The sequence below is a fragment of the Pan troglodytes genome, chromosome 17, assembly GCF_028858775.2.
Source record: "Pan troglodytes isolate AG18354 chromosome 17, NHGRI_mPanTro3-v2.0_pri, whole genome shotgun sequence".
Lineage (NCBI taxonomy): Eukaryota > Metazoa > Chordata > Mammalia > Primates > Hominidae > Pan > Pan troglodytes.
This window is the reverse complement of record NC_072415.2, coordinates 769,473-791,821: the sequence shown is the minus strand read 5'-3', so window position 1 is coordinate 791,821 and position 22,349 is coordinate 769,473.

Below are 22,349 nucleotides of genomic sequence, written 5' to 3'. Positions count from 1 at the left end.
GGATCCCACTGAGGTCTGTGAGTGTGTAGGTGTTTCTGGGGTGTGGGGTAGAGACTGCCGCTGAAATCTGGGCGTAGTTGGAGAGTAGCTGGGACAGACAGGCGAGTCATGGGTGGCTGGGGGTGAGCTGCTGGATGATGGCAGTAAGAACATATGGTATATTATTGATGAATGAGGTGACTGTGGAGAATCTCCAGAGGAGGACACGGGAGAACACAATGACATGAGTGACTGTCCTGCTTGGTTAGGAAAGGGAAACGTAAAGTTGTGGAGTTCTGTTGATGATGGATGTGAGAGTGGTGAAGCCCTGCGGGGTGATGTAGAGTACTTCCACATCCCTGGTGAGGAGCTGCCCCTTGGGTCTGAGTTTCTGGGAGGGGAGAGGGAGAAGCTGGGTGAGGCAGGCATGAATCTTGAGGAGTCAGGGCTGGGGGACCGCTCATATTCTCCCGAGACGTGTGAGTCTCTGGGGGACTCCTGGGTGCATGGGGCTGACTCCCGCAGGAACCTGGGGATGGCTGGAGAGTAACTGGGAGCCACAGGAGAGTCCCTGAGGCCTGGGGGTGAAGAGATGAAAGACACAGGGGTGGAGCACCGTGAGGCTCGTGAGTTTGTAGGTGATTCCTGGGTGTGGGGGGCTGACTCCAGCTGAAATCTGGGGTTGTTTGGAGAGTAGCTGGGAGACACAGGAGACCCCCCAAGAGCTGGGGGTGAGCTGCTGGGTGATGGCAGCAAGAACATGTGGTATATTATTGATGAACGTGGGGACTCTGAGGAATCCTCAGAGGAGGACACGGGAGAGCCCAATGGCTTCATTGATTGCCCATCACGGTGAGGACAGGGAAATGGGAGCTTGTGGGATTCTGGTGATGACAGAGGTGAGTGTGGTGAAGCCCTAGGGGATGGTGAATGGTAGCTCCGGATCCCTGGTGAGGAGCTTCCCCTTAAGCCTGAGTTTCTGATAGGGGAGAGGGAGAAGCTGGGTGAAGCTCGCATGGACCTTGGGGAGTCCGGGCTGGGGGACCGTTCATAAGAAGAGCCAGACAAGACCCTACTGTTCTTAGGTGCAGACATGATTAGGAAACCTGCAGCTCCCAGGGGCCCCTACTAATTTTCTAACTCGCAGAAAGAAGGAGTGTGTGTGCGTGTGTGTGCGTGTGTGTGTGTGTGTGTGTGTGTGTGTGCGGTGTGAGGTATGTGCCCCTTAAGAAAATGGAAATCAACCAACCAATGAGACAGACAGACAGACAGACAGACAGACAGACAGAGATTCACTTGCCCAAGTGTTCTGTCCTGTCCTCTGAATCCGCTTCCAAGTCGCAAGACGCTGTGAGCTCCAAGTCCACGCAGAGTCCGCCAAACGCTCCGGCCGCTGATCCGCTCCGCGAAGATCTGAGTACAGGCCAGCCAGGGTGGGTTTAAATAGCCTCGGGCGCAGCCTAGCAGCGGAAAGGGCGGAGCTTCACTCCTCCTTTCCATCAGTCACCCCCAACTTTCCCAGGCTACACCTCGTGGGAAACTGTTCTCCTGCTTTGATTTCATGCGCCACCTTTGGGACAATCTAAGAACTTACAAGTTTTCTTGGCCAGATATGTTAGGAATTGTATGCACTGAAACACTGAAAACCAACTAGTGGTTCTGTGGTTCCCACGTTGTGGTTTTGACACCAGCAGCATCCTTGCCACAATCAAAACCCGGAGATCCACAGATCTGCGTTGTAACAAGACCTCCCCCTGACCCTGATGCATGGCAGTTTAAGAAGTCTTTCCGTGTAAGCGAAAAGACTTTGAAGAAAAGGTGGAGATATGCGTTGTATAAACATTCTTCTGCTCTGGAACCACGTAGAGACTTGGGAGCCAGTTGGGTGGAGCATTCGTTGGATGAGGGTGCTCGGGTTAGGAATATCAAGGTGTGGCTCCAGATAATCCAATCATCTAATTAAGATTCCAGTTATGCTCATCTGTTTCAAAATTCCGTTTGGGTAAATTCTTTTAGTCAGACTGAGAATGGCAAAGCCTCAACCCCAATTTCCAGGGAGGGTTGAGAGCCTCAGGTGGAGTTGATCACCAATAGCCTATGGTTTAACCCATCATGCCTATAGAATGAGGTCTCCATAAAAACCCAAAAGGACTGGGATCAGAGAGCTTCTGGATAACACTTCCTGGAAGGTAGTGCGCCCCTCCCCACATGCCGGGCCCCACATTAATTTCTGAACTTTTTGCAATGTCCGCTAAAATACAACGGCAACTGTAAGTGCTTCCCTGCGTGCTGTGAGCTCTTCCAGCAAATGAATGCAACTAAATCTGGGAGTGGTGGCAACCTGATTTATAGCCAGTTGCTGAGAAGCACAGGTAAAACCACGTAGGGCTTCCCATTGTTATTAGTGTGGGAGGCCTGTGTGGCGGGACCCGGCCCTTTGGAATCTAATGCTATGTCCCGGTAGGTAGCGTCACCATTGAATTAGAAGACACACATATGTTGAGAATAATCTTTCTGGTCATTTGCTGCATGTCTTATTTACAATATGTAATCAAATTCTTTATCCTGACCTTATGGCACCTGGGTTGAGAACCATGATTTGAACCAAACATTGGTCTGTCACGTTCTGAGTTTGAAACTTTAGTTTGCCTTTAGCGTTTTGCTATTGCTTTTTCGTTTTCTTTTGTTTCGTTTCGTTTCTAAGTTCTGGGGTATATGTGCAGGATGTGCAGATTTCTTACTAAGGTAAACGTGTGCCATGGTGGTTTGCTGCACCTGTCAACCCATCACCTAGGCATTAAGCCCAGCATGCAGTAGCTGTTCTTCTTAACGCTCTGCCCCCCGAAAGGCCCCAGTGTGTGTTGTTCCCCTTCCTGTGTCCATGTGATCTCCTTTTTCAGCTCCCATTATAAGTGAGAATGTGGCGTTTGGTTTTCTTTCCCTGGATTAGTTTGCTGAGGATAATGACCACACATCACCACTGTTTTTGTTTTTTTAGTATAAAGAGTAGTATTTTATTGAATAAGATTTGCTCCCAGAAAAATAAGCTTAAATCTACAATGAATGCCAGACTCCACAGCAGAAAGCAATTTTCTCACTTTTCCACACACAATGGTTCCTACTAAGTGAAAAAAAGCCATAAAATTTCATTCACAAATGTACTACTCTGTCTCAAAACATCTCACATAATCATGCACTCGACTAAAGCCATTAGATCAGTTCTTCAGTCAGGTTAAAGAAGTATCCCTGTAATAACTGACTTTTATAATGGTATCAATATCCACTCCCAGTCAGTCTGCCGTGGTTAATGGTGTACAGCATGACTGAATACAATGGACTTGATGACGCCCATATCCACGGACAAACCGTGACTTATGATGGTTTGATTTATGATTTTTCAACGTTATGATGGGTTTATTGGACTATTAGATGCGTTTCTGAGTTACCCTGGGTTTATGAGTATGCGACCCTAGACTCCAGAAACAGCTGTATAAGGAAAAACAGGTGTACCTAATAAACATATGCTTAGTGACTTGGGATAAACCAATAGATGTTCACAACTGATGGAGAGCCGTGAAAGAGAGATAGCGGTAAATAGTTACAATAACACAATTTTCCTGCACCTGTCGTGGATTTCCCCAAAAAAATGCAGAATGTGGGATGCACCTAAGGCATATGAAAGAGAGAGGGCAGAAGGAGTAAGAGAGAAGTAGGAGGAAGGAAGGAAGGAAGGAAGGAAGGAAGGAAGGAAGGAAGGAAGGAAGGAAAGAAGGAAGGTAGGAAAGAAGGAAGGAAGGAAGGAAGGAAGGAAAGAAGGACGAAAGGAAGGAGAAAACACCCGGTGTTACTAAAACCCCCCCAAAAAATGGTTTCCCCCTGTGGGTAAGCCTACAATGTGGATGAATCTTGAAAATATTGTGCTACGTGTTATGTCAGTCATAACAGCTCACCTATTGTGCAATTCCGTTTATAGGAAATGTCTACAATATGGAAATCTATGCATATGGGATTGATGGCACTAGGTAGTTGCTACCTAGGGCTGAGGGTCAGGGAGAGGGTTTGAGACAGAATGAGGAGTGACTAATGTCTACAGGGTTTTTCTCTGGTCGGGGGTGATAAGACGTTCTACAATGGATTGCGAATTATAATTGAATGTGCACAACCACACGTGTACTAAAAGCCACTCAATTCATGACTTTTAATGGGGGAATCTTAAGTGGCGCACTCTCATGGAGACCACGGCAGACATAGTGAGAGAGAAAAAGGTGAGTAAATATCTGAAACGGAGGCAGAAACAGAGAGAACGAAAAGCCCTGTGAAAGGAAGGGAGAGCGAAAAGGGAAAATGGTCCTATTTAGAAATGACAGATGTGAAACTGGGGTTCACATCAACAGTGTCACTGCCAGGAAGGAGGGTCATGCTAGCCATGTCACCGGTAGTGTGGCCCGCAGGGACGCCGACCTGCTGGAGCGTCGTGCCAGCATGGGCTCTGGCAGCCACGTGGGCCAGCAGGAGGGACCCGCTGCACAGCTGTGGGGTGAGGATAGACTGGGTGGTGATATCGGCCATTACAGGGGCCTCTTCTGCTGGCAAGAGTGTGACAGTAGCAAGTAGATGGACAGGCCTGCGTGTGAGGACGGAATGCAGGAGGGGCTCTTCTGCGGCTGGGCGTGGGGCCCTCACGGGAACCGTGGAGAAATGGCCAGGTAACTGCGTCATGTGGGCTAGTAGATTGGCCAGGGCTTCGAACTGAAGGACAATAACGGGGAGTAGCGGTCAGGCCCTGGGAGTGTCTGAGTGTAAGTGGAGATGGGTTTGGGGTCACTGAGGGATGCGTGAGAGCCATCCCTGTGTAGGTACAGGTCATAGGGAGATAGTCTCGTGAGGCCTGTGAGTGTCTATGGTTGCCCTGGGTGCCTGGGGCTGACTGTGGCAGAAATCTGGGGAAGGCTGGAGAGAAGCTGGGAGGCCCAGGAGAGTCCCTTAAGGCAGGGGGTGAAGAGGTGAAAGAAATGGGGGAGGGTGGCAGTAAGGTCCGTGAGTTTGTAGATGATTCCTGGGTGCGGGAAGCTGACTCCAGGTGCAATCTGGAGATGGTTGGAGAGTAGCTGAGAGAGACAGAAGAGTCCCTGAGGGCTGGGGGTGAGAACATGAGGGAGACTGGGGAGTAAGTCAGTGAAATTCGTGAGTTCGGTGGTGTATCGTGGGTGCCTGGAACTGACTCCAGCTGGAATCTGGAGAAGTTTTGAGAGTAGCTGAAAGAGACACAAGAGTCCCTGTGGGCTGAGGGCAAAGACCTGAGAGAGACCAGGGAGGACCTCAGTGATGTCTGTGAGTCTGTAGGTGATTCCGGAGTGTGGGAGGCTGACTCCCGCTGAAATCTGGGCGTGGTGGGAGAGTAGCTGGGACAGACAGGAGAGTCCCAGGGGGCTGGGGGTGAAGACATGAGAGAGACTGGGGAGTAACTCAGCGAAACTGCTGAGTTTGGTGGTGATACCTGGGTGCCTGGAACGGACTCCCGCTGAAATCTGGGCATGGATGGAGAGTAGCTGGGACACACAGGAGAGTCCCTGAGGGCTGGGGGTGAAGACATGAGAGAGACCGGGGAGTACCTCAGTGAAACTGGTGAGTTTGGTGGTGAGTCCGGGGTGCCTGGAACTGACCCCAGCTGAAATGTGGGCGTGGTTGGAGAGTAGCTGGGACAGACGGGAGAGTCCCTGAGGGATGGTGAAGACATGAGAGAGACTGGGGAGTAACGCAGTGAAATTGGTGAGTTTGATGGTGATTCCTGGGTGCCTGGAACTGACTCCCGCTGAAGTGTGGGCGTGGTTGGAGAGTAGCTGGGACACACAGGAGAGTCCCTGAGGGTTGGAGATAAAGGCGTGCTAGAGACTGAGGAGTAACTGAGTGAAATTGGTGAGTTTGGTGGTGAGTCCGGGGTGCCTGGAACTGACTCCAGCTGAAATGTGGGCGTGGTTGGAGAGTAGCTGGGACAGACGGGAGAGTCCCTGAGGGATGGTGAAGACATGAGAGAGACTGGGGAGTAACGCAGTGAAATTGGTGAGTTTGGTGGTGATTTCTGGGTGCCTGCAACGAACTCCCGCTGAAGTGTGGGCGTGTTTGGAGAGTAGCTGGGACAGACAGGCGAGTCCCTGAGGGTTGGAGATAAAGACGTGCTGGAGACTGGGGAGTAACTCAGTGAAAGTGGTGGGCTTGGTGGTGATCCCTGGGTTCCTGGAACTGACCCGCGCTGAAATGTGGGCGTGGTTGGAGAGTAGCTGGGACAGACTGGAGGGTCCGTAAGGGCTGGGGGTGAAGACGTGAGAGAGACTGGCGAGGATCCCACTGAGGTCTGTGAGTTTGTAGGTGTTTCTGGGGTGTGGGGTAGAGACTGCCGCTGAAATCTGGGCGTAGTTGGAGAGTAGCTGGGACAGACAGGCGAGTCATGGGTGGCTGGGGGTGAGCTGCTGGATGATGGCAGTAAGAACATATGGTATATTATTGATGAATGAGGTGACTGTGGAGAATCTCCAGAGGAGGACACGGGAGAACACAATGACATGAGTGACTGTCCTGCTTGGTTAGGAAAGGGAAACGTAAAGTTGTGGAGTTCTGTTGATGATGGATGTGAGAGTGGTGAAGCCCTGCGGGGTGATGTAGAGTACTTCCACGTCCCTGGTGAGGAGCTGCCCCTTGGGTCTGAGTTTCTGGGAGGGGAGAGGGAGAAGCTGGGTGAGGCAGGCATGAATCTTGAGGAGTCAGGGCTGGGGGACCGCTCATATTCTCCCGAGACGTGTGAGTCTCTGGGGGACTCCTGGGTGCATGGGGCTGACTCCCGCAGGAACCTGGGGATGGCTGGAGAGTAACTGGGAGCCACAGGAGAGTCCCTGAGGCCTGGGGGTGAAGAGATGAAAGACACAGGGGTGGAGCACCGTGAGGCTCGTGAGTTTGTAGGTGATTCCTGGGTGTGGGGGGCTGACTCCAGCTGAAATCTGGGGTTGTTTGGAGAGTAGCTGGGAGACACAGGAGACCCCCCGAGAGCTGGGGGTGAGCTGCTGGGTGATGGCAGCAAGAACATGTGGTATATTATTGATGAACGTGGGGACTCTGAGGAATCCTCAGAGGAGGACACGGGAGAGCCCAATGGCTTCATTGATTGCCCATCACGGTGAGGACAGGGAAATGGGAGCTTGTGGGATTCTGGTGATGACAGAGGTGAGTGTGGTGAAGCCCTAGGGGATGGTGAATGGTAGCTCCGGATCCCTGGTGAGGAGCTTCCCCTTAAGCCTGAGTTTCTGATAGGGGAGAGGGAGAAGCTGGGTGAAGCTCGCATGGACCTTGGGGAGTCCGGGCTGGGGGACCGTTCATAAGAAGAGCCAGACAAGACCCTACTGTTCTTAGGTGCAGACATGATTAGGAAACCTGCAGCTCCCAGGGGCCCCTACTAATTTTCTAACTCGCAGAAAGAAGGAGTGTGTGTGCGTGTGTGTGCGTGCGTGTGTGTGTGTGTGTGTGTGTGTGCGGTGTGAGGTATGTGCCCCTTAAGAAAATGGAAATCAACCATCCAATGAGACAGGCACACAGACAGACAGACAGACAGACAGAGATTCACTTGCCCAAGTGTTCTGTCCTGTCCTCTGAATCCGCTTCCAAGTTGCAAGACGCTGTGAGCTCCAAGTCCACGCAGAGTCCGCCAAACGCTCCGGCCGCTGATCCGCTCCGCGAAGATCTGAGTACAGGCCAGCCAGGGTGGGTTTAAATAGCCTCGGGCGCAGCCTAGCAGCGGAAAGGGCGGAGCTTCACTCCTCCTTTCCATCAGTCACCCCCAACTTTCCCAGGCTACACCTCGTGGGAAACTGTTCTCCTGCTTTGATTTCATGCGCCACCTTTGGGACAATCTAAGAACTTACAAGTTTTCTTGGCCAGATATGTTAGGAATTGTATGCACTGAAACACTGAAAACCAACTAGTGGTTCTGTGGTTCCCACGTTGTGGTTTTGACACCAGCAGCATCCTTGCCACAATCAAAACCCGGAGATCCACAGATCTGCGTTGTAACAAGACCTCCCCCTGACCCTGATGCATGGCAGTTTAAGAAGTCTTTCCGTGTAAGCGAAAAGACTTTGAAGAAAAGGTGGAGATATGCGTTGTATAAACATTCTTCTGCTCTGGAACCACGTAGAGACTTGGGAGCCAGTTGGGTGGAGCATTCGTTGGATGAGGGTGCTCGGGTTAGGAATATCAAGGTGTGGCTCCAGATAATCCAATCATCTAATTAAGATTCCAGTTATGCTCATCTGTTTCAAAATTCCGTTTGGGTAAATTCTTTTAGTCAGACTGAGAATGGCAAAGCCTCAACCCCAATTTCCAGGGAGGGTTGAGAGCCTCAGGTGGAGTTGATCACCAATAGCCTATGGTTTAACCCATCATGCCTATAGAATGAGGTCTCCATAAAAACCCAAAAGGACTGGGATCAGAGAGCTTCTGGATAACACTTCCTGGAAGGTAGTGCGCCCCTCCCCACATGCCGGGCCCCACATTAATTTCTGAACTTTTTGCAATGTCCGCTAAAATACAACGGCAACTGTAAGTGCTTCCCTGCGTGCTGTGAGCTCTTCCAGCAAATGAATGCAACTAAATCTGGGAGTGGTGGCAACCTGATTTATAGCCAGTTGCTGAGAAGCACAGGTAAAACCACGTTTTACAATGCTTCCCATTGTTATTAGTGTGGGAGGCCTGTGTGGCGGGACCCGGCCCTTTGGAATCTAATGCTATGTCCCGGTAGGTAGCGTCACCATTGAATTAGAAGACACACATATGTTGAGAATAATCTTTCTGGTCATTTGCTGCATGTCTTATTTACAATATGTAATCAAATTCTTTATCCTGACCTTATGGCACCTGGGTTGAGAACCATGATTTGAACCAAACATTGGTCTGTCACGTTCTGAGTTTGAAACTTTAGTTTGCCTTTAGCGTTTTGCTATTGCTTTTTCGTTTTCTTTTGTTTCGTTTCGTTTCTAAGTTCTGGGGTATATGTGCAGGATGTGCAGATTGCTTACTAAGGTAAACGTGTGCCATGGTGGTTTGCTGCACCTGTCAACCCATCACCTAGGCATTAAGCCCAGCATGCAGTAGCTGTTCTTCTTAACGCTCTGCCCCCCGAAAGGCCCCAGTGTGTGTTGTTCCCCTTCCTGTGTCCATGTGATCTCCTTTTTCAGCTCCCATTATAAGTGAGAATGTGGCGTTTGGTTTTCTTTCCCTGGATTAGTTTGCTGAGGATAATGACCACACATCACCACTGTTTTTGTTTTTTTAGTATAAAGAGTAGTATTTTATTGAATAAGATTTGCTCCCAGAAAAATAAGCTTAAATCTACAATGAATGCCAGACTCTACAGCAGAAAGCAATTCTCTCACTTTTCCACACACAATGGTTCCTACTAAGTGAAAAAAAGCCATAAAATTTCATTCACAAGTGTACTACTCTGTCTCAAAACATCTCACATAATCATGCACTCGACTAAAGCCATTAGATCAGTTCTTCAGTCAGGTTAAAGAAGTATCCCTCTAATAACTGACTTTTATAATGGTATCAATATCCACTCCCAGTCAGTCTGCCGTGGTTAATGGTGTACAGCATGACTGAATACAATGGACTTGATGACGCCCATATCCACGGACAAACCGTGACTTATGATGGTTTGATTTATGATTTTTCAACGTTATGATGGGTTTATTGGACTATTAGATGCGTTTCCGAGTTACACTGGGTTTATGAGTATGCGACCCTAGACTACAGAAACAGCTGTATAAGGAAAAACAGGTGTACCTAATAAACATATGCTTAGTGACTTGGGATAAACCAATAGATGTTCACAACTGATGGAGAGCCGTGAAAGAGAGATAGCGGTAAATAGTTACAATAACACAATTTTCCTGCACCTGTCGTGGATTTCCCCAAAAAAATGCAGAATGTGGGATGCACCTAAGGCATATGAAAGAGTGAGGGCAGAAGGAGTAAGAGAGAAGTAGGAGGAAGGAAGGAAGTAAGGAAGGAAGGAAGGAAGGAAAGAAGGAAGGTAGGAAAGAAGGAAGGAAGGAAGGAAGGAAGGAAAGAAGGACGAAAGGAAGGAGAAAACACCCGGTGTTACTAAAACCCCCCCAAAAAATGGTTTCCCCCTGTGGGTAAGCCTACAATGTGGATGAATCTTGAAAATATTGTGCTACGTGTTATGTCAGTCATAACAGCTCACCTATTGTGCAATTCCGTTTATAGGAAATGTCTACAATATGGAAATCTATGCATATGGGATTGATGGCACTAGGTAGTTGCTACCTAGGGCTGAGGGTCAGGGAGAGGGTTTGAGACAGAATGAGGAGTGACTAATGTCTACAGGGTTTTTCTCTGGTCGGGGGTGATAAGACGTTCTACAATGGATTGCGAATTATAATTGAATGTGCACAACCACACGTGTACTAAAAGCCACTCAATTCATGACTTTTAATGGGGGAATCTTAAGTGTCGCACTCTCATGGAGAACACGGCAGACATAGTGAGAGAGAAAAAGGTGAGTAAATATCTGAAACGGAGGCAGAAACAGAGAGAACGAAAAGCCCTGTGAAAGGAAGGGAGAGCGAAAAGGGAAAATGGTCCTATTTAGAAATGACAGATGTGAAACTGGGGTTCACATCAACAGTGTCACTGCCAGGAAGGAGGGTCATGCTAGCCATGTCACCGGTAGTGTGGCGCGCAGGGACGCCGACCTGCTGGAGCGTCGTGCCAGCATGGGCTCTGGCAGCCACGTGGGCCAGCAGGAGGGACCCGCTGCACAGCTGTGGGGTGAGGATAGACTGGGTGGTGATATCGGCCATTACAGGGGCCTCTTCTGCTGGCAAGAGTGTGACAGTAGCAAGTAGATGGACAGGCCTGCGTGTGAGGACGGAATGCAGGAGGGGCTCTTGTGCGGCTGGGCGTGGGGCCCTCACGGGAACCGTGGAGAAATGGCCAGGTAACTGCGTCATGTGGGCTAGTAGATTGGCCAGGGCTTCGAACTGAAGGACAATAACGGGGAGTAGCGGTCAGGCCCTGGGAGTGTCTGAGTGTAAGTGGAGATGGGTTTGGGGTCACTGAGGGATGCGTGAGAGCCATCCCTGTGTAGGTACAGGTCATAGGGAGATAGTCTCGTGAGGCCTGTGAGTGTCTATGGTTGCCCTGGGTGCCTGGGGCTGACTGTGGCAGAAATCTGGGGAAGGCTGGAGAGAAGCTGGGAGGCCCAGGAGAGTCCCTTAAGGCAGGGGGTGAAGAGGTGAAAGAAATGGGGGAGGGTGGCAGTAAGGTCCGTGAGTTTGTAGATGATTCCTGGGTGCGGGAAGCTGACTCCAGGTGCAATCTGGAGATGGTTGGAGAGTAGCTGAGAGAGACAGAAGAGTCCCTGAGGGCTGGGGGTGAGAACATGAGGGAGACTGGGGAGTAAGTCAGTGAAATTCGTGAGTTCGGTGGTGTATCGTGGGTGCCTGGAACTGACTCCAGCTGGAATCTGGAGAAGTTTTGAGAGTAGCTGAAAGAGACACAAGAGTCCCTGTGGGCTGAGGGCAAAGACCTGAGAGAGACCAGGGAGGACCTCAGTGAAGTCTGTGAGTCTGTAGGTGATTCCGGAGTGTGGGAGGCTGACTCCCGCTGAAATCTGGGCGTGGTGGGAGAGTAGCTGGGACAGACAGGAGAGTCCCAGGGGGCTGGGGGTGAAGACATGAGAGAGACTGGGGAGTAACTCAGCGAAACTGCTGAGTTTGGTGGTGATACCTGGGTGCCTGGAACGGACTCCCGCTGAAATCTGGGCATGGATGGAGAGTAGCTGGGACACACAGGAGAGTCCCTGAGGGCTGGGGGTGAAGACATGAGAGAGACCGGGGAGTACCTCAGTGAAACTGGTGAGTTTGGTGGTGAGTCCGGGGTGCCTGGAACTGACCCCAGCTGAAATGTGGGCGTGGTTGGAGAGTAGCTGGGACAGACGGGAGAGTCCCTGAGGGACGGTGAAGACATGAGAGAGACTGGGGAGTAACGCAGTGAAATTGGTGAGTTTGATGGTGATTCCTGGGTGCCTGGAACTGACTCCCGCTGAAGTGTGGGCGTGGTTGGAGAGTAGCTGGGACACACAGGAGAGTCCCTGAGGGTTGGAGATAAAGGCGTGCTAGAGACTGAGGAGTAACTGAGTGAAATTGGTGAGTTTGGTGGTGAGTCCGGGGTGCCTGGAACTGACTCCAGCTGAAATGTGGGCGTGGTTGGAGAGTAGCTGGGACAGACGGGAGAGTCCCTGAGGGATGGTGAAGACATGAGAGAGACTGGGGAGTAACGCAGTGAAATTGGTGAGTTTGGTGGTGATTTCTGGGTGCCTGCAACGAACTCCCGCTGAAGTGTGGGCGTGTTTGGAGAGTAGCTGGGACAGACAGGCGAGTCCCTGAGGGTTGGAGATAAAGACGTGCTGGAGACTGGGGAGTAACTCAGTGAAAGTGGTGGGCTTGGTGGTGATCCCTGGGTTCCTGGAACTGACCCGCGCTGAAATGTGGGCGTGGTTGGAGAGTAGCTGGGACAGACTGGAGGGTCCGTAAGGGCTGGGGGTGAAGACGTGAGAGAGACTGGCGAGGATCCCACTGAGGTCTGTGAGTTTGTAGGTGTTTCTGGGGTGTGGGGTAGAGACTGCCGCTGAAATCTGGGCGTAGTTGGAGAGTAGCTGGGACAGACAGGCGAGTCATGGGTGGCTGGGGGTGAGCTGCTGGATGATGGCAGTAAGAACATATGGTATATTATTGATGAATGAGGTGACTGTGGAGAATCTCCAGAGGAGGACACGGGAGAACACAATGACATGAGTGACTGTCCTGCTTGGTTAGGAAAGGGAAACGTAAAGTTGTGGAGTTCTGTTGATGATGGATGTGAGAGTGGTGAAGCCCTGCGGGGTGATGTAGAGTACTTCCACATCCCTGGTGAGGAGCTGCCCCTTGGGTCTGAGTTTCTGGGAGGGGAGAGGGAGAAGCTGGGTGAGGCAGGCATGAATCTTGAGGAGTCAGGGCTGGGGGACCGCTCATATTCTCCCGAGACGTGTGAGTCTCTGGGGGACTCCTGGGTGCATGGGGCTGACTCCCGCAGGAACCTGGGGATGGCTGGAGAGTAACTGGGAGCCACAGGAGAGTCCCTGAGGCCTGGGGGTGAAGAGATGAAAGACACAGGGGTGGAGCACCGTGAGGCTCGTGAGTTTGTAGGTGATTCCTGGGTGTGGGGGGCTGACTCCAGCTGAAATCTGGGGTTGTTTGGAGAGTAGCTGGGAGACACAGGAGACCCCCCGAGAGCTGGGGGTGAGCTGCTGGGTGATGGCAGTAAGAACATGTGGTATATTATTGATGAACGTGGGGACTCTGAGGAATCCTCAGAGGAGGACACGGGAGAGCCCGATGGCTTCATTGATTGCCCATCACGGTGAGGACAGGGAAATGGGAGCTTGTGGGATTCTGGTGATGACAGAGGTGAGTGTGGTGAAGCCCTAGGGGATGGTGAATGGTAGCTCCGGATCCCTGGTGAGGAGCTTCCCCTTAAGCCTGAGTTTCTGATAGGGGAGAGGGAGAAGCTGGGTGAAGCTCGCATGGACCTTGGGGAGTCCGGGCTGGGGGACCGTTCATAAGAAGAGCCAGACAAGACCCTACTGTTCTTAGGTGCAGACATGATTAGGAAACCTGCAGCTCCCAGGGGCCCCTACTAATTTTCTAACTCGCAGAAAGAAGGAGTGTGTGTGCGTGTGTGTGCGTGTGTGTGTGTGTGTGTGTGTGTGTGTGTGTGCGCGGTGTGAGGTATGTGCCCCTTAAGAAAATGGAAATCAACCAACCAATGAGACAGACAGACAGACAGACAGACAGACAGACAGAGATTCACTTGCCCAAGTGTTCTGTCCTGTCCTCTGAATCCGCTTCCAAGTCGCAAGACGCTGTGAGCTCCAAGTCCACGCAGAGTCCGCCAAACGCTCCGGCCGCTGATCCGCTCCGCGAAGATCTGAGTACAGGCCAGCCAGGGTGGGTTTAAATAGCCTCGGGCGCAGCCTAGCAGCGGAAAGGGCGGAGCTTCACTCCTCCTTTCCATCAGTCACCCCCAACTTTCCCAGGCTACACCTCGTGGGAAACTGTTCTCCTGCTTTGATTTCATGCGCCACCTTTGGGACAATCTAAGAACTTACAAGTTTTCTTGGCCAGATATGTTAGGAATTGTATGCACTGAAACACTGAAAACCAACTAGTGGTTCTGTGGTTCCCACGTTGTGGTTTTGACACCAGCAGCATCCTTGCCACAATCAAAACCCGGAGATCCACAGATCTGCGTTGTAACAAGACCTCCCCCTGACCCTGATGCATGGCAGTTTAAGAAGTCTTTCCGTGTAAGAGAAAAGACTTTGAAGAAAAGGTGGAGATATGCGTTGTATAAACATTCTTCTGCTCTGGAACCACGTAGAGACTTGGGAGCCAGTTGGGTGGAGCATTCGTTGGATGAGGGTGCTCGGGTTAGGAATATCAAGGTGTGGCTCCAGATAATCCAATCATCTAATTAAGATTCCAGTTATGCTCATCTGTTTCAAAATTCCGTTTGGGTAAATTCTTTTAGTCAGACTGAGAATGGCAAAGCCTCAACCCCAATTTCCAGGGAGGGTTGAGAGCCTCAGGTGGAGTTGATCACCAATAGCCTATGGTTTAACCCATCATGCCTATAGAATGAGGTCTCCATAAAAACCCAAAAGGACTGGGATCAGAGAGCTTCTGGATAACACTTCCTGGAAGGTAGTGCGCCCCTCCCCACATGCCGGGCCCCACATTAATTTCTGAACTTTTTGCAATGTCCGCTAAAATACAACGGCAACTGTAAGTGCTTCCCTGCGTGCTGTGAGCTCTTCCAGCAAATGAATGCAACTAAATCTGGGAGTGGTGGCAACCTGATTTATAGCCAGTTGCTGAGAAGCACAGGTAAAACCACGTTTTACAATGCTTCCCATTGTTATTAGTGTGGGAGGCCTGTGTGGCGGGACCCGGCCCTTTGGAATCTAATGCTATGTCCCGGTAGGTAGCGTCACCATTGAATTAGAAGACACACATATGTTGAGAATAATCTTTCTGGTCATTTGCTGCATGTCTTATTTACAATATGTAATCAAATTCTTTATCCTGACCTTATGGCACCTGGGTTGAGAACCATGATTTGAACCAAACATTGGTCTGTCACGTTCTGAGTTTGAAACTTTAGTTTGCCTTTAGCGTTTTGCTATTGCTTTTTCGTTTTCTTTTGTTTCGTTTCGTTTCTAAGTTCTGGGGTATATGTGCAGGATGTGCAGATTTCTTACTAAGGTAAACGTGTGCCATGGTGGTTTGCTGCACCTGTCAACCCATCACCTAGGCATTAAGCCCAGCATGCAGTAGCTGTTCTTCTTAACGCTCTGCCCCCCGAAAGGCCCCAGTGTGTGTTGTTCCCCTTCCTGTGTCCATGTGATCTCCTTTTTCAGCTCCCATTATAAGTGAGAATGTGGCGTTTGGTTTTCTTTCCCTGGATTAGTTTGCTGAGGATAATGACCACACATCACCACTGTTTTTGTTTTTTAGTATAAAGAGTAGTATTTTATTGAATAAGATTTGCTCCCAGAAAAATAAGCTTAAATCTACAATGAATGCCAGACTCTACAGCAGAAAGCAATTCTCTCACTTTTCCACACACAATGGTTCCTACTAAGTGAAAAAAAGCCATAAAATTTCATTCACAAATGTACTACTCTGTCTCAAAACATCTCACATAATCATGCACTCGACTAAAGCCATTAGATCAGTTCTTCAGTCAGGTTAAAGAAGTATCCCTCTAATAACTGACTTTTATAATGGTATCAATATCCACTCCCAGTCAGTCTGCCGTGGTTAATGGTGTACAGCATGACTGAATACAATGGAATTGATGACGCCCATATCCACGGACAAACCGTGACTTATGATGGTTTGATTTATGATTTTTCAACGTTATGATGGGTTTATTGGACTATTAGATGCGTTTCTGAGTTACACTGGGTTTATGAGTATGCCACCCTAGACTCCAGAAACAGCTGTATAAGGAAAAACAGGTGTACCTAATAAACATATGCTTAGTGACTTGGGATAAACCAATAGATGTTCACAACTGATGGAGAGCCGTGAAAGAGAGATAGCGGTAAATAGTTACAATAACACAATTTTCCTGCACCTGTCGTGGATTTCCCCAAAAAAATGCAGAATGTGGGATGCACCTAAGGCATATGAAAGAGAGAGGGCAGAAGGAGTAAGAGAGAAGTAGGAGGAAGGAAGGAAGGAAGGAAGGAAGGAAGGAAGGAAGGAAGGAAAGAAGGAAGGTAGGAAAGAAGGAAGGAAGGAAGGAAGGAAGGAAAGAAGGACGAAAGGAAGGAGAAAACACCCGGTGTTACTAAAACCCCCCCAAAAAATGGTTTCCCCCTGTGGGTAAGCCTACAATGTGGATGAATCTTGAAAATATTGTGCTACGTGTTATGTCAGTCATAACAGCTCACCTATTGTGCAATTCCGTTTATAGGAAATGTCTACAATATGGAAATCTATGCATATGGGATTGATGGCACTAGGTAGTTGCTACCTAGGGCTGAGGGTCAGGGAGAGGGTTTGAGACAGAATGAGGAGTGACTAATGTCTACAGGGTTTTTCTCTGGTCGGGGGTGATAAGACGTTCTACAATGGATTGCGAATTATAATTGAATGTGCACAACCACAGGTGTACTAAAAGCCACTCAATTCATGACTTTTAATGGGGGAATCTTAAGTGGCGCACTCCCATGGAGACCACGGCAGACATAGTGAGAGAGAAAAAGGTGAGTAAATATCTGAAACGGAGGCAGAAACAGAGAGAACGAAAAGCGCTGTGAAAGGAAGGGAGAGCGAAAAGGGAAAATGGTCCTATTTAGAAATGACAGATGTGAAATTGGGGTTCACATCAACAGTGTCACTGCCAGGAAGGAGGGTCATGCTAGCCATGTCACCGGTAGTGTGGCCCGCAGGGACGCCGACCTGCTGGAGAGTCGTGCCAGCATGGGCTCTGGCAGCCACGTGGGCCAGCAGGAGGGACCCGCTGCACAGCTGTGGGGTGAGGATAGACTGGGTGGTGATATCGGCCATTACAGGGGCCTCTTCTGCTGGCAAGAGTGTGACAGTAGCAAGTAGATGGACAGGCCTGCGTGTGAGGACGGAATGCAGGAGGGGCTCTTGTGCGGCTGGGTGTGGGGCCCTCACGGGAACCGTGGAGAAATGGCCAGGTAACTGCGTCATGTGGGCTAGTAGATTGGCCAGGGCTTCGAACTGAAGGACAATAACGGGGAGTAGCGGTCAGGCCCTGGGAGTGTCTGAGTGTAAGTGGAGATGGGTTTGGGGTCACTGAGGGATGCGTGAGAGCCATCCCTGTGTAGGTACAGGTCATAGGGAGATAGTCTCGTGAGGCCTGTGAGTGTCTATGGTTGCCCTGGGTGCCTGGGGCTGACTGTGGCAGAAATCCGGGGAAGGCTGGAGAGAAGCTGGGAGGCCCAGGAGAGTCCCTTAAGGCAGGGGGTGAAGAGGTGAAAGAAATGGGGGAGGGTGGCAGTAAGGTCCGTGAGTTTGTAGATGATTCCTGGGTGCGGGAAGCTGACTCCAGGTGCAATCTGGAGATGGTTGGAGAGTAGCTGAGAGAGACAGAAGAGTCCCTGAGGGCTGGGGGTGAGAACATGAGGGAGACTGGGGAGTAAGTCAGTGAAATTCCTGAGTTCGGTGGTGTATCGTGGGTGCCTGGAACTGACTCCAGCTGGAATCTGGAGAAGTTTTGAGAGTAGCTGAAAGAGACACAAGAGTCCCTGTGGGCTGAGGGCAAAGACCTGAGAGAGACCAGGGAGGACCTCAGTGAAGTCTGTGAGTCTGTAGGTGATTCCGGAGTGTGGGAGGCTGACTCCCGCTGAAATCTGGGCGTGGTGGGAGAGTAGCTGGGACAGACAGGAGAGTCCCAGGGGGCTGGGGGTGAAGACATGAGAGAGACTGGGGAGTAACTCAGCGAAACTGCTGAGTTTGGTGGTGATACCTGGGTGCCTGGAACGGACTCCCGCTGAAATCTGGGCATGGATGGAGAGTAGCTGGGACACACAGGAGAGTCCCTGAGGGCTGGGGGTGAAGACATGAGAGAGACCGGGGAGTACCTCAGTGAAACTGGTGAGTTTGGTGGTGAGTCCGGGGTGCCTGGAACTGACCCCAGCTGAAATGTGGGCGTGGTTGGAGAGTAGCTGGGACAGACGGGAGAGTCCCTGAGGGATGGTGAAGACATGAGAGAGACTGGGGAGTAACGCAGTGAAATTGGTGAGTTTGATGGTGATTCCTGGGTGCCTGGAACTGACTCCCGCTGAAGTGTGGGCGTGGTTGGAGAGTAGCTGGGACACACAGGAGAGTCCCTGAGGGTTGGAGATAAAGGCGTGCTAGAGACTGAGGAGTAACTGAGTGAAATTGGTGAGTTTGGTGGTGAGTCCGGGGTGCCTGGAACTGACTCCAGCTGAAATGTGGGCGTGGTTGGAGAGTAGCTGGGACAGACGGGAGAGTCCCTGAGGGATGGTGAAGACATGAGAGAGACTGGGGAGTAACGCAGTGAAATTGGTGAGTTTGGTGGTGATTTCTGGGTGCCTGCAACGAACTCCCGCTGAAGTGTGGGCGTGTTTGGAGAGTAGCTGGGACAGACAGGCGAGTCCCTGAGGGTTGGAGATAAAGACGTGCTGGAGACTGGGGAGTAACTCAGTGAAAGTGGTGGGCTTGGTGGTGATCCCTGGGTTCCTGGAACTGACCCGCGCTGAAATGTGGGCGTGGTTGGAGAGTAGCTGGGACAGACTGGAGGGCCCGTAAGGGCTGGGGGTGAAGACGTGAGAGAGACTGGCGAGGATCCCACTGAGGTCTGTGAGTTTGTAGGTGTTTCTGGGGTGTGGGGTAGAGACTGCCGCTGAAATCTGGGCGTAGTTGGAGAGTAGCTGGGACAGACAGGCGAGTCATGGGTGGCTGGGGGTGAGCTGCTGGATGATGGCAGTAAGAACATATGGTATATTATTGATGAATGAGGTGACTGTGGAGAATCTCCAGAGGAGGACACGGGAGAACACAATGACATGAGTGACTGTCCTGCTTGGTTAGGAAAGGGAAACGTAAAGTTGTGGAGTTCTGTTGATGATGGATGTGAGAGTGGTGAAGCCCTGCGGGGTGATGTAGAGTACTTCCACGTCCCTGGTGAGGAGCTGCCCCTTGGGTCTGAGTTTCTGGGAGGGGAGAGGGAGAAGCTGGGTGAGGCAGGCATGAATCTTGAGGAGTCAGGGCTGGGGGACCGCTCATATTCTCCCGAGACGTGTGAGTCTCTGGGGGACTCCTGGGTGCATGGGGCTGACTCCCGCAGGAACCTGGGGATGGCTGGAGAGTAACTGGGAGCCACAGGAGAGTCCCTGAGGCCTGGGGGTGAAGAGATGAAAGACACAGGGGTGGAGCACCGTGAGGCTCGTGAGTTTGTAGGTGATTCCTGGGTGTGGGGGGCTGACTCCAGCTGAAATCTGGGGTTGTTTGGAGAGTAGCTGGGAGACACAGGAGACCCCCCGAGAGCTGGGGGTGAGCTGCTGGGTGATGGCAGTAAGAACATGTGGTATATTATTGATGAACGTGGGGACTCTGAGGAATCCTCAGAGGAGGACACGGGAGAGCCCAATGGCTTCATTGATTGCCCATCACGGTGAGGACAGGGAAATGGGAGCTTGTGGGATTCTGGTGATGACAGAGGTGAGTGTGGTGAAGCCCTAGGGGATGGTGAATGGTAGCTCCGGATCCCTGGTGAGGAGCTTCCCCTTAAGCCTGAGTTTCTGATAGGGGAGAGGGAGAAGCTGGGTGAAGCTCGTATGGACCTTGGGGAGTCCGGGCTGGGGGACCGTTCATAAGAAGAGCCAGACAAGACCCTACTGTTCTTAGGTGCAGACATGATTAGGAAACCTGCAGCTCCCAGGGGCCCCTACTAATTTTCTAACTCGCAGAAAGAAGGAGTGTGTGTGCGTGTGTGTGCGTGTGTGTGTGTGTGTGTGTGTGTGTGTGTGCGCGCGGTGTGAGGTATGTGCCCCTTAAGAAAATGGAAATCAACCAACCAATGAGACAGACAGACAGACAGACAGACAGACAGACAGAGATTCACTTGCCCAAGTGTTCTGTCCTGTCCTCTGAATCCGCTTCCAAGTCGCAAGACGCTGTGAGCTCCAAGTCCACGCAGAGTCCGCCAAACGCTCCGGCCGCTGATCCGCTCCGCGAAGATCTGAGTACAGGCCAGCCAGGGTGGGTTTAAATAGCCTCGGGCGCAGCCTAGCAGCGGAAAGGGCGGAGCTTCACTCCTCCTTTCCATCAGTCACCCCCAACTTTCCCAGGCTACACCTCGTGGGAAACTGTTCTCCTGCTTTGATTTCATGCGCCACCTTTGGGACAATCTAAGAACTTACAAGTTTTCTTGGCCAGATATGTTAGGAATTGTATGCACTGAAACACTGAAAACCAACTAGTGGTTCTGTGGTTCCCACGTTGTGGTTTTGACACCAGCAGCATCCTTGCCACAATCAAAACCCGGAGATCCACAGATCTGCGTTGTAACAAGACCTCCCCCTGACCCTGATGCATGGCAGTTTAAGAAGTCTTTCCGTGTAAGCGAAAAGACTTTGAAGAAAAGGTGGAGATATGCGTTGTATAAACATTCTTCTGCTCTGGAACCACGTAGAGACTTGGGAGCCAGTTGGGTGGAGCATTCGTTGGATGAGGGTGCTCGGGTTAGGAATATCAAGGTGTGGCTCCAGATAATCCAATCATCTAATTAAGATTCCAGTTATGCTCATCTGTTTCAAAATTCCGTTTGGGTAAATTCTTTTAGTCAGACTGAGAATGGCAAAGCCTCAACCCCAATTTCCAGGGAGGGTTGAGAGCCTCAGGTGGAGTTGATCACCAATAGCCTATGGTTTAACCCATCATGCCTATAGAATGAGGTCTCCATAAAAACCCAAAAGGACTGGGATCAGAGAGCTTCTGGATAACACTTCCTGGAAGGTAGTGCGCCCCTCCCCACATGCCGGGCCCCACATTAATTTCTGAACTTTTTGCAATGTCCGCTAAAATACAACGGCAACTGTAAGTGCTTCCCTGCGTGCTGTGAGCTCTTCCAGCAAATGAATGCAACTAAATCTGGGAGTGGTGGCAACCTGATTTATAGCCAGTTGCTGAGAAGCACAGGTAAAACCACGTTTTACAATGCTTCCCATTGTTATTAGTGTGGGAGGCCTGTGTGGCGGGACCCGGCCCTTTGGAATCTAATGCTATGTCCCGGTAGGTAGCGTCACCATTGAATTAGAAGACACACATATGTTGAGAATAATCTTTCTGGTCATTTGCTGCATGTCTTATTTACAATATGTAATCAAATTCTTTATCCTGACCTTATGGCACCTGGGTTGAGAACCATGATTTGAACCAAACATTGGTCTGTCACGTTCTGAGTTTGAAACTTTAGTTTGCCTTTAGCGTTTTGCTATTGCTTTTTCGTTTTCTTTTGTTTCGTTTCGTTTCTAAGTTCTGGGGTATATGTGCAGGATGTGCAGATTTCTTACTAAGGTAAACGTGTGCCATGGTGGTTTGCTGCACCTGTCAACCCATCACCTAGGCATTAAGCCCAGCATGCAGTAGCTGTTCTTCTTAACGCTCTGCCCCCCGAAAGGCCCCAGTGTGTGTTGTTCCCCTTCCTGTGTCCATGTGATCTCCTTTTTCAGCTCCCATTATAAGTGAGAATGTGGCGTTTGGTTTTCTTTCCCTGGATTAGTTTGCTGAGGATAATGACCACACATCACCACTGTTTTTGTTTTTTAGTATAAAGAGTAGTATTTTATTGAATAAGATTTGCTCCCAGAAAAATAAGCTTAAATCTACAATGAATGCCAGACTCTACAGCAGAAAGCAATTCTCTCACTTTTCCACACACAATGGTTCCTACTAAGTGAAAAAAAGCCATAAAATTTCATTCACAAGTGTACTACTCTGTCTCAAAACATCTCACATAATCATGCACTCGACTAAAGCCATTAGATCAGTTCTTCAGTCAGGTTAAAGAAGTATCCCTCTAATAACTGACTTTTATAATGGTATCAATATCCACTCCCAGTCAGTCTGCCGTGGTTAATGGTGTACAGCATGACTGAATACAATGGAATTGATGACGCCCATATCCACGGACAAACCGTGACTTATGATGGTTTGATTTATGATTTTTCAACGTTATGATGGGTTTATTGG